This window comes from Gopherus evgoodei, chromosome 1 (assembly GCF_007399415.2).
Source record: "Gopherus evgoodei ecotype Sinaloan lineage chromosome 1, rGopEvg1_v1.p, whole genome shotgun sequence".
Taxonomy (NCBI): domain Eukaryota; kingdom Metazoa; phylum Chordata; order Testudines; family Testudinidae; genus Gopherus; species Gopherus evgoodei.
In genome coordinates, this window is record NC_044322.1 from 76606885 (window position 1) to 76622834 (window position 15950).

Consider the following 15950-nt stretch of genomic DNA (forward strand, 5'->3'; position numbering starts at 1 on the left):
CCCTGGTTCTTGTGTTATGTGAAGGAATAAACAACACTTTCTTATTACCTTTCTCCACACCAGTCAAGATTTTATAGATCTCTATCATATCCCATCCTAGTTGTCTTCTTTCCAAGCTGAAAAGCCTTTTTAATCTCTCCTCAGAAGCTGTTCCATATCCCTAATCATTTTTGTTGTCCTTCTCTGTACTTTTTCCAATTCCAATATATCTTTTTGAGATGGGGCAAACAGATCTGCACGCAGTATAGAGGATGTGGGCTTACTATATTTAGATGGCGGCATCATGATAGATAGTAAGACTGAAACTATCTCTTTTCTAATGGTTACTAACATTCTGTTAGCTTTTTTGACTGCCACTGTACCTTGAGTGGATGTTTTCACAGAACTGTTATGATGACTCCAATATCTCTTTCTTGAGTAGTAACAGCTAATTTAGACCCCAACATTTTGTATGTAGAGTTGCGATTATGTTTTCCAATCTGCATTACTTTGCATTTATCAAGACTGAAATTCATATGCCATTTTGTTGCCCACTCACCCAGTTTTGTAAGATCTTTGGTAACTCTTCACAGTCTGCTTTGGACTTAATGATATTGAGTAATTTTGTATCATTTGCAAATTTTGCCACCTCACCGTTTACCCCTTTTTCCAGAAAATTTATGAATATGTTGAACAGCAGTGGCCCCAGTACAGACCCCTGGATGAAGGAGTCCTTTTAAGAATTTTGCTATTACTGGATTGGAGAAGATTGATCTCCGAATGGGGGTGTGATAGGGTGCGACTCACCACGCTAGCGCATACTCTTGGTCATCTTGGATCAGCTCCACAGATCAGTGTGCCAACTCTTGGTGGTGTCTTGCCCACCATCACTTCTGCTTCTGGACCGGTGCCGTTCCAAGGACCGCAGTGTCCTCTTCAGGACTCAGCCCTCTGCCTGTGTCACACTCTGTGCTCTCCCATTCCAAGGGACAGTATCGCAGTCCAACAATCCATCTACTTCCTCAGTGGCAAGTTGTGGAGCCGTAGTGTGAACCTGGCCCACCCACTACTCTGGGTTCTGGCCCAGGGACCTTGTAGATGGCAGCCCTGTTCTGCGTCCGTTCTTGCACGAGGCTCTCTGGCCCCTGCTCCTCTCCTGGAGGATCTTGAGCAAATCGTGCTGCTCTTCTGACAACTGCTTCAGGCCTTCCTACAGGTATCTCTGTGCCTCCCACTGTTGCTTCTGGTTCTCCAGGATCTGGCTTATTAAGGCCTGGACCCTCCTCGATTGCTCATCAATCCCCTTCAGTGGGAGGGGCAACTCCGAAGTCCAGCCTGGGAAGGTACACCTGCCTTCCCCACAAAAAGCCTCCACATACAGCAGCTCCACTGTTCCTTTAACCTAAATGTCTCTGGTATAGCCTTTCCCACTTCCCTTTTATCAGGGCCGGCTGTCCAACAGTTTCTGAGTCTCCCACATTCTCCACCAAGAGTGACAGGGTGCAACTCACCACACTAGCATGTTCTGCTGGTCATCTTGCAGATCAGTTCCACAGGTCAGTATGCCAACTCTCCGTGGTGTCTCACCTGCTGTCCCTTCTGCCTCTGGACGCATGCCATTCCAAGGACCACAGCATTCTCTTCAGGAAACAGCCCTCTGGCTGTGCCATACTCTGTGTTCCCCCTTCTGGGGGACAGTACCACAATCCAATGGTCCAATTACTTCCTCTGTAGTGCGTGGCAGGGGTGGAGGGAAACCCAAGCCCACCCACTAATATGGGTTTTAGCCCAGGGACCCTATAGATGGCAGCCCCATGCTGTATCCCCTCCAAACTCTCAGTCTAAATCCTTGGGCCACTTCTGTGCAGCTCCAGTACCTTCTTTGCCCTTGCCTCAGCCTTCAATGCCCAGCCACCAGCCAGGAGCTCTTCCCTAGCTCCCCTGGCTCCCGACTAGAACCATGGCTCTGTCCAGAGTGATGGCTTTCTTCCACCTGAAAGGCAGCCAGCCCTCCCTCCTTGAGCTCCAGGGAGAGACTGAACTTGCTCTGCCCTGCAGCTCTTCTTATATGGGCCTGCCAGGCCCTGACTGGCTGCTCCTTGCAGACCTTCTCCTATTGACTGCTTTCTGTGCAGCCTCCCAAGGGCTCCAATCCCTTACAGGCCTATGTGAGGCAGATGCTCCATCACAGGGGGGATGAGATGCCAATATCACTACCAGATGCACTTTCATGAACTAAATGGAAGTCCCAACTACTGAAGGTGCAGCTGGATAGAAGTCTGCATTGGTTGTATTCCACGGGCTAATGATCACACCAAAAATTGCTTCCATTTTGCTGAATAGGCCATACTGGTGGAGGTTTTCTACTGTTAAAGAGGATGCTTGGGACAGCCTTTGAACACTGCTCTTCCTCCTCATTCAGTCATGCAGCAGCCACACTGTGACATGCATGGAGCTGAGTGCAGGATGCAAGATGTGGCCTTGGTTCTGAGTGAGTAAATTAGATAGGGAGGCAGCAGTATGGCAGGCTGAATAGACAGTGAGAGACGGTCAGAGAACCAGAATTGTCTCGGCTATGCTGGGGCAATGAGAACGAGCCTGACCCAATCCACCCTGAGCTTGAGGATGAGCTGAAGGATGGCTGGGATCAGAGGGCAATCTCCAACCCGATGAGGGCCTCGGTGCCGAAGAGGCCACCTGGCCTGTAAGAGGAAGCTGCTGTTTCAGGCAAAGGTCCTGAGCCACTTGAGTCCATTTCACAATGATCTGCAGATCACACAACTCTCTTTAATGTGGGCATATCCAATACAGAGCATACGCCGCATATGGGGATCGTTGTTGGGATTCCCTTCTCCACATGAAGGACAATGCTGAAACCTCGGGGAGAGCATCACCGAGGAAAGTAAACTAATACAACTAACAACTAACACTAAGGGTACTGCTGACTATATACAACAAGAGAAAAACTAAACTAATTGAGGGGTTGTGAGGTTAAGACCACACAGAGCTCCGGCACAATGATGCCTGCTGGTCAAATTTCTCTGGCTCTGGTGTGATGAGTGTGCACACACTTAAGTGGAATACATGGCTGCATCTAGTCAAAGAAGAAGTACACAAACTACTGTACAGAACATCAAACAAATACCATGTCAAACCTTTTTAGCACATCTCTAGTGCTACTATGCAGTGGCCTTTGTACTAAATAGATGCCCCTTTATTATGGTGTTTTATTTAGTGGGTATTTAGACAGGCTCGGTGTCCACGTGCTTAGAGGGCAAGATTGTATTTCAGTTCTGCCCCACTTTTAGTATTTAGTTACATCCTAACACATTGTTCTGATTTTTGCAATATTTGTTTTTTCGTTTTATGTGTAGGCGCTTTGTCAGTCCTATTCTATATTATTACTAAGAATGTTCCATCAATCTGTGAACTGTAAATAGCAAATACGTGTCAGTAAAGCATATATCAGTAGGGAAATAGGTATAGTTATCCCTTAAATGTTTGTTTTATAAAATCCAAGTACTGGAAAACAAAATACTATTTGTCATTACAATGCATAGGTTGTAAGAATCAAGAAAAAGAACATGGAATAAGTACATTGCCATATAACTGACTTATGTGAAGGCAGTTTTTAGCACTCTCATTAACAGTTATCTGGATAAGAGAAATATTTACAGAAATAGTTCTCTGTAGCATGTTAACATACAGACTGAAAACTGAACTAATTAGAACAATGGAAGATTGGAAAATAACTCACATATCCCATGTAGCCCTTGACATATGGTATTGTACTAATGTTTCTGGATTTGGGGTCAGGAAGGAATTTCCCCCCAGGTCAGATTGACAGAAGGGAGATTTTTCACTTTCCTCTGTAGCATGGGACCTGGGTCACTTGCAAGTTTAAACTAGAGTAAATTGTGGATTCTCTGTAACTTGAAGTCTTTAAATCATGATTTGAAGACTTTAGCAACTCAGCCAGAGGTTCTGGGTCTATTGCAGGGGTGGGTGGGTGAGGCTGTGGCCTGCAATGTGCAGAAGATCAGACTAGACGATCATGATGGTCCCTTCTGGCCTTAAAGTCTCTGAGTCTATGAGAAGCTGCAGGAGAAAATGTATTTAATACAGTTTGAAGAAGAAACTGTCAGGGCCGCCCAGAGGATTCTGGGGGCCTGGGGTCATCGGCGGCAAGCGGCTCCGGTGGACCTCCCGCAGGCGTGCCTGCAGAGGGTCCGCTGGTCCTGCGGCTCCGGTGGAGCATCCGCAGGAGCCATGCCTGCGGGAGGTCCACCGGAGCCGTGGGACTGGCAAGCAGCAGGAGGCTCCCCGAGTGGCGAAATGTCTAGAGCCGGCCCTGTTCGTCGGCGGCGGGCCCTTCCGTTCTGGGACCCGCCGCCGAAGTGCAGCCCGCTCTTCGGTGGTAGGGGGCACCCGCCGTGGGTCTTTGGGGCACTTCGGCGGTGGGTCCCTGAATGGAAGGGCCCCCCGCTGCCGAATTACTGCCAAAGACCCGGTTGCACTTCGGCGGCAGGTCCCGCTTCAGCAGTAATGCGATGGCGGGGTTCCTTCCGCCCCGGCGCGGAAGGACTCCCCCGCCAGCGAAGACTGGGAGCGGAAGAAGCTCCGGGGCCCAGCCCTGCAAGAGTTTTCTGGGGCCCCCGAGCAAGTGAAGGACCCCGCTCCAGGGGCCCCAAAAATTCTCGTGGGGGCCCCTGCGGAGCCCGGGACCTGGTGCAAATTGCCCCTCTTGCCCCCCCCTCTGGGCGGCCATGGAAACTGTAAACATCTGGCCCAGCTAGGCCTTAATGTCTGTGCAATATGTACGTAGAACTCCAATTAGCATTATGGAAGATGACCTGTGGAAGTAAATATCTTCCCTAATGTAAAAGACACAAATCATAGCTGTTTTAGAATGTCATTTAACAAGGCATTCACTGTTCTCCAGTCTCATATAATCATGGAAATAGCTTTGCTTCTCTCTGGATTTTTCCCCTTTACATGCTTATGCAGACAGTTTGCTTGGCTTTACTCACTAATGTGGTTAAATTTGTAGCCTTCTTGATGACTGCCACTGTTACAGAGCACATCTCTTTCAATGTGCTCCTTTTTCCTGGCGATAATACAATGGCTCTGATTCATGGACTGCAGGATAGTGGTTGTAAAGTTGCTGGAGCTTACTGCCTCTTGGCACTAGAGATCAAGTTCAGCCATGATGTAAGCATTGCTAGTGAGGAGAACACACCAAGCTTCAATTTAGCCCTAGGGGTTTAGCTTCTCTCACTACTTTTCTCTTTCACTACATTTCAGGACTAGAAGAAAAATGCAAGCATTTCCATATCACACTGTATAATTTAACAGAACCAGGAAGACTAATATTTTGCCTAGCAGTTTTTGTAGCTTGTACAGTTGAATTTTTTATACCCACTCTCCTCCCACTTCCTCTCCTACCACAATGTGGAACATTTGAAGAGCCAGGATTACCGGCCCTTTTACTACAGGGACATTGCTAATCTTTTATAAATTAGGGCTGGATGAATCCTGCAAAGATCTTCTCTAAATATTCTTCCTTTGTTTTCATTCTAAAGCAAATATGATTCAATTCTGCTTTCAACCTTTTTGTGTTCACTAAGACTGGCTGAATATTTTCTCTTGAAGCTGATTTTCAGGGGGAAATTTGTTCTTTTGACTAAATAACATCTTTTATGAAAAGGGTCTGGTTTCTGCAGAAAATTTTGACTTTTCACCAAAAAATACAAACACCCAAAGGAACTTTTTTTTCTTCAGATTTCAGTCAAAAATGCTGCTGTGGTGCCTCATGGAAGTTGTAGTTCAGGTGGCTCATTCCCCAGATTTTATTTGCGCACCAGCTTCCATAGCCCAATTACATTTCTCCTCATGTACCTTGGCCAGGGAGTCCCATGATGCTTTGCAGCAGTTTAACAAGAGGAGAGACTGTGTTGGCTCATGGGAGATGTAATTCAAACAGGGAGCCAGGCTCATAGATGAGAATGAGGGTACAAGCTTCCCAAATTACAACTCCCATAGCAATTTTCAGTGTCTGGTCAAAAGATTTTGGTTTATAAAACTTTGCTAAAATTTCAATTTTTTGTGTGGAAAACTTCAATGAATACTTATTTTTTTCTTTTCCTAAGAAATTTCCCTGGGGAAAAAATCTCTACTTTCTAACCAGCTTTAGGGTTTACATTACAATGAACAAGCTTATTGGCAGGAAAGTTCACAGAAAAGATGTATTTTAAGTGAATATGGAAGAATCTGAGCATTCATACTAGAAATTTGCTTCTAAGAATTCTGCTAATCAAATCAATGAACAGACATACCTGTGGCCTGTGGGTTTTTTCAAACTTTAGCAGCAGAACTCAAATTTTGAATACTGAATACTTGCAACTAATTGCTATAGCACAATCTACAGAATTAGCTTGGTTTCGCCATACAGTACCGTAATCCTGTTGGTTTTAAAGTCATAGTCAGATAATGGTCCCTTTATTTCTATGTCATTACCAAAGCATCCATCGGCTTAAAATATCAGATGGGAATGAAAATTGTGCTGCCATGGGGTAGATGTTTAATATGTGTACTGTACTATTCTGTTCTTACCTCTTCGTGTTTATCCTGCATTCCTTTTTTTCTGTTGTTTCAGTCTATTTAAAAGAAATATACAAATCATCACATGAGCTACATAATATCATTATTTTTCATTGGCTGGCAGTAGGTCATATCCTTTAAAGAGGGAATGCATGCCAGTCAGCTATGAATTACAAGGCTGAAATGCCCTTATGGGTTTTAGTGGTGACGTTATAAATCCTAAGATGCTTCTATTGGTCTTGATGCAGAAACTACTGTGTACTATGGCCAGTACTGTGTTGATGGCTTTGATGGTGCAACGGCACAAACAACATCTCTCTTGGCATGATGCCATATAAATTGAAGTCACTGTGAAATAAACCATCAGCTATGTGAATTTCAATTCCGTTTAAAATACAGGAATAAAATCTGTTTGTTAAATGGGAGAAAATATTCCTATATAAAAAAAAGAAGAGATTTTTTCATACCCATAAAGTGCATTGCAAACCACAATCAGTTGAATGAAAGCTAAAAGATAAAAATATTTTTAATGGGCTTGGCTAGGTCTTTTAAATTATTTCATCTTGGATAAAAAGATTATGAAAGAGCATTGGGCCAGAACCTAAGCTCAGAGAACCCCTCACAGTGGGATAAAGGTCTTTATGTTAGCTGCTCCTCCCAAGTCCAGCATAGGGTATTCTGGGATGTGCTGGAAACATGGCGTATCAGCTGACAGCACATAAGCAGTTGCCCCATGAGATGCACTGGCTACCTATGAGTGTCAGGATGTAATTCAAAGTGGGTGATACTTTACATAGCAAGAGAGCTGGCACTGTCACATTCTGAATTTTCTTTTAGAATGTAGCCCCATTGGCAGCACATTGCACTAGTCTATTGTGGATGTGACAAAGACACCAATAAGCATAGCATGGGCTGGATCCAAAATAAAATGTTGCACACTCAGCTTGTCAGGCATAGGTTGAACCAACCTTTGACAGTCACAGTTACCATTTGAGCATCCAGCAGAAACTTTAGCTCTAATCAAACTCATTCTAAACTTGAATTGCTAAGGACAATGAAGTCCCTCAGTCAGAGCCACCACGACATTGGCTTAAAAGTCATGCAATTAAAAAAAAATTAAGTATGTGTTATTTTAATTTCTCTTCTGGATTCTGAGCCTTTAGGATTCAAGTTTTCATGTTTCTCTGCAACCATGAGGGCTGAAAACTTCCTTTTTTTCCCTTCCCCAAATGAAAGTTGAGATTCTCCCATAATCACGTAACTCCAGGAGCTGGGACTTTAAGAAAACACCCAAATATCATGAGACTCACAAAAAAAAAAAATTCCCTTCCATTTACAAAACACAGTCACTATTCAAGTCTCTGTGTATAAAATAAGCTTTATACTGTATTTGCAAGAAATACGTCTGTGCATTGTAACTAGGTGCAGTTTTGGCTTCCTTATTCTGTAATATGCTATAATTATGCCAGTTAGTGTGATTTTCATATAATTTACATGAAAAAATATAACTTATGCATCTGACATTCTGACCTATATCCCAAGAAATGTAATGCCTAATCCTATCTGTATTAAGTGTTCTACACAGATGTGTATCTATTTCAAGCTTGCTAGGACCTTTCAGCAATTCCAATTTTCTTAGCTGGCAAAGCATAGATCTGATATCTGTGAATGTTGCCAGATCACTTGGGGGGGCTGGGATGTCTGGATTTGATGTATAATTCAAATCTTAAAACATTCAAGCCCTTTGAAGTAGTGGCAGGATTTGTAGTCCAGAATTAACATAATTCATGTATTAATTTATGTCAGTAGTTGAGCCTATTTTATACATCCTGTCACTGAAAGTATATTTATACCTTTAGCAATTTACAAATACCCGTATTGGAATTGATCAAACAAGACAAGATTCCTTTTGGCTATTGCCTCTGAAATGAACTACACAACACAAATATTCCATTCCATAGTGGAAATTGCATTTCTTCTCAATTAAAAAATAAACCTTCTGTTCCTCTGCCACTAACAGAGAGAAATATTCTGAGCAATCTTTCCACGGCTTGAAATACCAGATAGGTTTAAAAATCACGGTGCCAAGAGGCAAGGCATTTGATGCACTTGATTGCATTGCTGTTCTTACTGCTTTATATTTAGATTATCAATGAACTAACCTCACTGGGCTTCCATTAGTTAAAAGTAGACCACCCTTTCTGTTATTTTTGATCCCAACAGCTAAGAACTGAAATAAACTGCTGGTGGCTTGAACCTTTTGAATAAACATAGTAGGCCAAATTCAGACCTGAAATAAATCCATTAAGTCAACAGAATTACTCCAACAATGAATTTGGTCCACAGTATATTGGTTAGAAAAAAAATCAAAGCTAATGTCAGTTTGGGAATCATTTAATCTGCTTAGATTCAGCCTTATTACAAAACCTTCTTTGCAGCTTGCAAAGAGCACATGGAGCTCCTGATATGGAGTGCATTTGTGGTCATAATAGAATCATGGCAAATTGAATGGAAAAATATGTGTTCGAGCACTTAAAGCTAGACTTGTAGACCACAAAACAGACTTCACAAGTAGAGGTCAAGGTGGCACTAATTGAGACAAGATTATATTAAATGGAGAGTCACCTGGATTGAATTAAGTGCATTTTCTTGGACATAGCAGGCTGAAATCAGGATAAACAAACTATTCCAGAATTCCTAGGTGACCTAATAATTATGACCGAATTTGAATTTTAAGCCTTCTGAACCCCAAAATTAGATGTTATATAACAGTGCACATTGCTACTCGGGAGGTCCGTTTGTTGCGATGAACAGAGCATAAAGTAAATCCTTCACACACAATACGGCAGGTGGAGACTATATTAGCAATTTCTCCACCCAATACAGCTAATGAGCCTGCAGTGTAAAAACATTTCTGTAATTCTCCGTTTTCACATTTTCTTCTTTTGTGAAGAATATGATACCAAAAGAAGCCTAATTGCCTTGTTTTCAGTTCCATAAATTGCTGACATGCCACTTGCCGTTAAGCTGGGGGGAGAGGCAGCTATGCTGGAGGGTAGGGATAGGGTCCAGAGTGACCTAGACAAATTAGAGGCTTGAGCCAAAAGAAATCTGATGAGGTTCAACAAGGACAAGTGCAGAGTCCTGCACTTAGGATGGAAGAATCCCATGCATCGCTACAGGCTGGGGACCGACTGGCTAAGCAGCAGTTCTGCAGAAAAGGACCTGGGGATTACAGTGGATGGGAGGCTGGATATAAGTCAGCAGTGTGCCCTCATTGCCAAGAAGGCCAACAGCATACTGGGCTGTATTAGTAGATTGCCAATAGATCAAGGGAAGTGATTATTCCCCTCTACTCAGCACTGGTGAGGCCACACCTGGAGTATTGCATCCAGTTTTGGTCCCCCCACTATTGAAGGAATGTGGACAAATTGGAGAGTCCAGCCGAGGGCAACAAAAATGATTAGGGGGTCGGGACACATGACTTATGAGGAGAGGCTGAGGGAACTGGGCTTATTTAGTCTGCAGAAGAGAAGAGTGAGGGGGGATTTGATAGCACCTTCAACTACCAAAGAGGACGGAGTTAGGTTGTTCTCAGTGGCGGCAGATGACAGAACAAGGAGCAGTGATCTCAAGTTGCAGTGGAGAAGGTCTAGGTTGGATATTAGGAAACAGTATTTCACTAGGAGAGTGGTGAAGCACTGGAATGGGTTACCCCCTGAGGTCTCTTGCAACCCTAATATTCTATGATTCTATGTGATTTGGTTAGCCACATATGGTAAGTCCACTAGCAAGTTCATTTCCACTCTGCATGTAAACTTTTGAGGCCACCAATTTTGTTTTCCTTGTAAGCTTTCTTTTTTTTTCATTGTATTTTAACCATGAAAGTATATATCTGTCTGAAAATACTGCCTAAGCTACTGATGATAGTGTGCACACAGCTCACTGTCTATATCTCCATCTATAGTGTAGAATATATGCCCTGTATGCTGTGGTGATATCCAAGAGGTAAACTAATAGTCATGTAATAAATTTCATTTAATCTTGCACATTTGACTGTCTCTACTGAACTACAATTTCTAATTATTTTCCCTCAGGATTGTGTCTGAGATTCCAACTGTAAGCAGCTTTGAACACCTGCCATTTAAAAATAATCAGCCTGCCAGGGTTTACCTTTATTTCACTGAGTGTTGGAACAGGCCCATAGATATTTCATGCCACTAAAAATGGGAGAATCTAGATTTTCAGTGGGACACAAAACACTTGCTTTATAGGTCTGGTATATTCTGAAATATTGTACCTGAGAATGGTGTTATTATTCTGGATAAAAGTATTTTAGGTAAAGTTTGAAATGTTTCTAAAGTGTTAATTATATTTTTCCTTTCCTTCCCAGGCCTGTACAGTTGGACTTGTGAGATTAAGGAAGCTGGGTATCAGGGTGAAGGAGAGGAAAAGTAACGTTTTTTTTTAAACTCTCATAAACATTTCTAAAATACAGCATGTGAGATGTACAAAGCTGTGAAGGAGTGATGAGGCATAAAGGTTTAACTGGGAGTTCTTTGGCATAACCTGTATGACCCAGTTTTGCTTTCTCTGCTTGTGAGTAATGCAGCCATTCAAAACTTATGCTGATAAAACCTGAATTCCACACTACTCCATCATGTGTTCCTCCCAGATAGAAGAGCACCAGCTCAATCACACAAAAGGAGAGTGCCAGCCAGTGTATTATTATCATCATAATAAATAAGCATACTAATACTTCGCTTTTCTGGAGTGCCTCCTAGCCAAGGATCTCCAAGTGCTTTGCACACATTAATTAAACCTTACAACATCCCATCTGGCTGGCAATGAGTGTATTTACATATCTATATCACATCAGATAGAGGATACACAGAGAAAGCACAGCCCACCCTGGGGCCCTCTGAACACAGATTGGCTACTGGCATGAATGGGGCCAAATTGTGTTTAGCACCTGATGCTTGAAGTGGACTGATCCTTTGAGAATGAGGGATTGAGTTCACTTTCAGTGGGAAGTTCTGAAGACAAGTTGGTCCTATTTATGTCAACAGACAAACCTGAGTGGTCAGCCATGGTTGATGGAAGACTGAGCAGGTATGTTTGATATTGGGCATCCTTGGTTTAATTTTTAGTACTGACTAGCATTTAGAGTATACATCACTGTATACAGTCTGCACATGCTGTCTCTTCCTATGCACACACATAACCTTCTCTGCAAGGATTAAAGGCTTGATCTTACACCACTGAAATCAATGGGAGCTTTGATATAGTCTCCAATGACAGCAGGAGCAGGCTTCAGAAGAGACATGCCAACATGGGTGGCCCGTGAGCCCCTACTTCAGGGAGGCTAGCTATGTGGCTCTGTCCCTTCAGCCTAAGGCCCCACTCCTACCACTCCCCTTGTCCACCAGAGCCTTAAGCGCCCCCTCCCCTGTGGCCAGAGGACACCTTTCCAAACCACCATGGGTCGCGGCCAGAGGACCTCTATTCGAACCGCTCTGGGTTGCCCAGCCCCAGCGCCAGCCCCAATGCCAAGCTGCCCGCTGGCCATCCCCTCTTCCTCCACAGATTGCCTCACCCTTCCTTCCCTCTCCCCGCTCAGCCCAGCAACCCCCCTATACCGCCTTTCCGCCGAGCTGAGCACTCCCCTCCATCGCAAAACTTGAACATATAAAAAAACTTGGGAGGAGCATTTGCTACCCGCCAGGTACCCCTAATTGCTGCTGGCCTGCTGCTTACCTGGATGGAGTCCTGGAAAGGAGCAGCCAGGCAGGGGCGGGTGGAGAACACTGAGATTTTCTATGCACCGTGTAGATTTCCAGGTGGCTGCGTGGTGCATAAACTATGACTTCTGATGGAAGCCCACTCCCAGCAGGGAAGGGAAGAAACGGGGCCACCGTCGCCCTGGCATCTGGTGGAGGGTCAGCAGCAGTTGTGCTGGGAAGGCTTAGCCTACTCTGGCCTATTATACCTGCTACCCATGGTGCCCAAGTCCCATATTAATTTAGAAGCTGTGGTCAAAACCAGAAATAGAAAAGCAATGGCAAAGAGAAGCGTCATTTTTATTATTGACTCTTTGGTGTTGTTTCTAAGACCACCAGAGAAGTGGGGAGAAGACAACAGCAAAGATAGAAAATACAGCTCCAGTCTTTGCTTTTGTCCCCATTTGCAGTCTCACTGCTGAAAAAACACAGGTAGGGAACATGGTCTTATCAGCCACTTTGAGACATGGCAAACTAGTATCAGCACTGGGCAGATTAGGACAATACTTTTAGCTGCCTTCTTTTGGTCACAGGCTCACAGCAGTGTTGCAAAATATATAAGCCAGACTCTTATTAAACAGCAGACAAAAGGAGAGAAATAGGAAAGAAAAGAAATAAGGCAATGAAGGAACAGAACACTCAAAGAGGGAGTGAGTAACAAAGTCTTACACCCCAGTAGTGGTTGGTATTCAGCTGGATCCAGTGCAGGAGATGATGTCATCTGGGTCCCTCTCTTGTTCTGGTCGGGTGAGGACCTCTCTCAGGATTAGGACAACAAAGGCCCCATGGTCCTAAAAGATGGTGGGGGTGGCAGTCATGACGGTGAAGCTTGCGCCTTCCTCTTCTTTTAGTTTGCCAGCGCTCACTTGTCTCTGAAGATCTTTCTTTTAAGGATCCCAAAAGGGAGTGATAGGTGGAATTCTCTCATTGTTTTGTCCACCATTTAGGCTTTGTCACTGACATACCAATTTTGGTTCATTGATTGAACCACACTTCTTGTTTACTAGGCATGAGTGAATTACATCAGTAGGCTTTTTTGTCTTGATTAATTCTGTCTGCCTTTTGCACCTTTTCCAATTATCATTTGTTGTTATAGGTTATTGTGACATTTAATGAACTTTCACTCACATTTTACAAGTAAGCTTACAATTAGGGTAAATTGGTTGGCCCTAATTATTACAACAGTGCGCAACTAGTAAATTTACTTACAATTAGTTTCTTCCCTAAAACATCAATATGGCAACTCCGGTCCCCATTTGACTGTTTATTAATTGATTTTAATCTGAAGTAACAGTGTCCAAGTTGCATACATCTTTCAAAAATGTTTTATAAATGATGGAAACTCAAGAAATCAGACTTTCCTAGTTGTTGATGAACTAAATGGCAAACCAAATGTTGAGCCCCGGGCTCCCATTGTACCTTTCTTGTAGTTGTAGTAATGCCCTTTGATAAATGAAACTTTCAGATTTACACCTACTGTGGTACAAGACTCAGCATTTCGTTTGGGGAGTGGCCAAAGCTGGAGGCCAGAAACTTGTATCTAATATACACGTGCAATGCCCCATGTATTTTGTTTAACTAAAACAAAGGTGCTAAGGCTTTGACTTGTAGACATCAAATAAAATTAAAACAAAGCAGCTTTAGAGAAAGCAAACAGCTGGCTCCCTACATTTCTGACTTTTAGGGCTTGTCTACACTTGAAATGCTACAGCTGCACTGCTACAGCTGCGCCACTGTGGTGCTGCAGTGTAGACACTACCTAAGCTGATGGGAGGGGTCTTCCTATAGCTATAGGTAATCCACCTCCAGTGATTTTCTAGGTGCCTAAAAGTTAGGTGAGTCCCACCAAGCCTCAGTTCCTTTGTGAATCTAGCCCAAAGTGATTGTATAGGTGGGACAAAATCAATGGGAGTTAGGCACCTAAGTACCTTGGAGGGATTCACAAAGGTGAAGTCAATTAGACCTAAGTATCTGAGTGAGGATCACAAAGCTATTTAGGCACCTAAATCCCATTGATTTCAATGGGGAGTTAGACACAGAAACAGCTTTGTGAATCCCATCTGACCAAGGTCACACAGAAGTCTGTGGTGGAGAAGGGAATTGAACCTGGGTTGTGACATAGCCACTGGACAACCATCCCTCTCAGAGGTCAAGCAGCAAGTCTGGAGCTGGAAATGTATGCCATTTCTCAGCTCCAGACATGCAATGATTTAGTGCAAGGACTGGACCAATGGCAGTCCTTACTTACAGAGACAGCATGCAGTTTGATATTTCTGAGCTGCATGGAAATCCGGGTGCCTATGACATAGAACCACAAAGAATTGTAGAACGGAAGAGACCTCAAGAGGTCCAGTCCCCTGCACTCGTGGCAGGACATGGTTCTCACTTTGCAATGTAATGGTGTATTTTATTAAAATTTTCCTCAGAAAAAGGAAAATTAAGACAAAAAGGACAAGAAACCATATTAACTCTTAGATTGCACTATAGTTGTGGGTTGTCCCACATTAAGGGGAACAATACAGGTTCCTAGCATGTAAGTACTGGGGTGGCCTCTGGCTATCTTTTCACAGGAATGGATGTTAAATGAACTTCTCCTACCAGGCCAAGGAATAGCTATGGAGCAGTTCCACAGGCTATTTCAGCCCAATGGCTGATGTCTCCTTCTGTGACTCCATCGTGTTCCCTCCCTGAGGTAGACAGAAGAGTAGAAGCTGTGCTGCTGATAGATCCTGTGGCCCCTGCTGGGATCTGACTTTTGTAGGTATGAGGTAAGTCCTGAGCACTCCTTGCAGAGGTACACTGGCCTCTCAACCAGCGGACTCTCTGTTGCTGCAGGGCTGAGGTTTTGCCTCTGTTAGAATGTAAAAACCGTTGTAGGATATTTAATGCTGTCTAGTGTAAGAAGCTGTTAATGCTGGTGTGTAATGTTAACATTATTTTGATTCAAAACACAACACAACCATTGGACTGATTTTCCATAATAGTATATATGAGCTTAGGTTCTTCAATGTGCATTTTAGGGATGCTGTGTAATTTCTACAATAACTTTTAGTGTTGACATATTTCACCAAAACCTTATCTCCTAGTGACATGGGTTGCCAGGGGGAAAAAGAGCACATTTCTCTGGAGATGCAAATCTCTTGTCACTTGAGACATAGTATTTCAGAAAATACAACATATACACAGGCAGAGGCCACTTGTCAACTGCTCCATACCTACATTAAACTGAACATGACACATTTATGAACTGGTTGATCAAGAGCTAGATGGAAACATAATGACTCTTTCCATTCAGTGTAGGAGAATCCAATACACACATAGCATTCATGAGAAACACACAGTGCAGATAACAATAAATGTTACAAGAGGAAATGCCTTTAACTGATAAGAAATGGAGCAGATGACAAATCACAAAAGCTTCCAGTGAGCTTCACAGAGGTAGATAACCTTGAGATGTACCTGAATATAAAGATTAAACATGAAACCTATGTTTAGCAGAGATTTATAGAGTTTTGCAAATACCTCGGTTTCACTATTTGCATTTGTATCCATTCTGCACTTTATTGTTAGTTTCTGTCTATTAACATTTTG